Raw genomic sequence first — 1,690 nt, 5'->3', positions numbered from 1 at the left:
CTGGTCATGTACACTGTTAGACATTTCTGTAATTTCCACAGTTATTTACTGTATATCACCCAGTGTAATACTGCAAATTCCCTTTACGGTAAATACCCTTTGCATCATGGGAATTTTCTGTGACGTCAGACCCCACATAAAGAGACTTACTGTATTTTTTAAAATTGCTGTATACTACTGTAACGGTCTCTTTGGCGCCATTATACTGAGGTCGTTTTATTTTCCTCATTTCTTACATCTGGATTGACACAATTTGCCCTGCACCGTGTCTACAACGCCGCAACAGCTTGGGACTGACTACACTGGATGTGTTACATCGCTTCTAATGATTGGAAAATCTGTTTGTACTTCGTGTCAGAAACAGCGCGAGCGCATGGAGTATATCTGTACATAAGAAATATACCGGGGCATCACATTACTGTCTGCATCCACTGTAGATAGTATGGGTTCTATATTGCTTTTTTTATCGAGTCGCGCATCGCCGCGCCACTCGCGTCCGAGGAAGACACGGATCCAGCGGGGCAGCGCCGCGGGTTTTTCCTGGAGATGAACCCGCGAGAGTGGGAGAGCTCCGGAGAACATCTACGCTGTGTGTCGATGCACCTTACAAGAGAATAAGACCAGCAAGCAAGGTAAAAATATATGTACGTTTGTCTGTGTGTTTGTGTCAGATTTTTGCACACCAGTTTAACCCATAGTAACATTTACTGGTCAACATGGCGGTGACAAACTTTACTATGGTAAACTGCGCTGTCGTTTCAAATGACTTTTGTCAGCTTATTGAATTAAGTTACCGAATTAAAATAGTTTTTAACCAGCAACGCTTATCTTATATTAACATTAGGTTAACTATGTAAAATTTAGTTCAGGTGTTAGTAGTTAATGTTGGCCAGTAGCCTATTGAGAAAATAAAAGCGTGTTAGCTAGGTTAAACTAGTTTTATGGCTATCTGCCTTTCTAGTTTTAGAATTAGTTTGTTATAGTTTTTAATGGAATTTAAGATTTACTGCATTTTTTTGTATTTGTGTTTTAAAGGCAACTGCAATGAAGCATCAAGAAAGACATGAGCAGGCCAGCCACCCTGAGACTGATAATTCATGGTAAGAGAACAACTATGGTTTTGAGAGATTTGTGTATTATGGAGTTTGCCTTTTAAAAGTGTGCTATTTCTTCTACTTGTTTTTCAGAGAAGACATTTCTGTCAAAGTGGATGGTGAGCAAAGATGGTGGCCACGTTTTGGAGCAGCACCTGGGTTTTGCAGACGGCTATGTATTCTTTGGCTGCTTGTCTTTTTTTCCCCCATTATGCTTCTATTGCCTAAAGATTCTTTGTGAGGATGAATCCAGAGGACACAACATAATGCACTGCAAAACGTCCCAAGACAGGAGAAATGCTGAAGATGCACTGTTCCAGCATTGGAAGTCTGTATTTTTAAGTGTTATACATGCAATGTTTTAAATAAAGAATTTGATATTTTGTAATTATTGTGCCTGTTTTAATTGAATGCCAGTAGTACCTATGTAGAGTAAAAATAAAATGAATTCTGTATAAAAATTATAAAATCTAATGAAATCTATATTAAAATGAATTAATTACAGTAGTATACTGATAAATCAAGTTTGCTACTGTAAATCTTAATTACAGTAAAGTTACTGTAAAAATGCCAGATTTCTCCAACCATTTAGTCCA

At 37.9% G+C, this 1,690-nt stretch overlaps 1 long non-coding RNA gene across 1 annotated transcript; it reads left to right on the top strand.

Annotated features, from left to right (window-relative positions):
• The first annotated feature begins 438 nt into the window (after positions 1-438).
• Positions 439-1,341, top strand: LOC131522784 (uncharacterized). The gene is made up of 3 exons (XR_009266641.1): positions 439-632; positions 1,036-1,100; positions 1,188-1,341. It is a non-coding gene; the product is annotated as an uncharacterized LOC131522784 (long non-coding RNA).
• Positions 1,342-1,690: the final 349 nt, after the last annotated feature.

The sequence above is a fragment of the Onychostoma macrolepis genome, chromosome 17 (assembly GCF_012432095.1).
Source record: "Onychostoma macrolepis isolate SWU-2019 chromosome 17, ASM1243209v1, whole genome shotgun sequence".
NCBI lineage: Eukaryota > Metazoa > Chordata > Actinopteri > Cypriniformes > Cyprinidae > Onychostoma > Onychostoma macrolepis.
The sequence above is the reverse complement of the archived record's forward strand: the minus strand, read 5'-3'. Positions and strand labels throughout refer to the sequence as shown.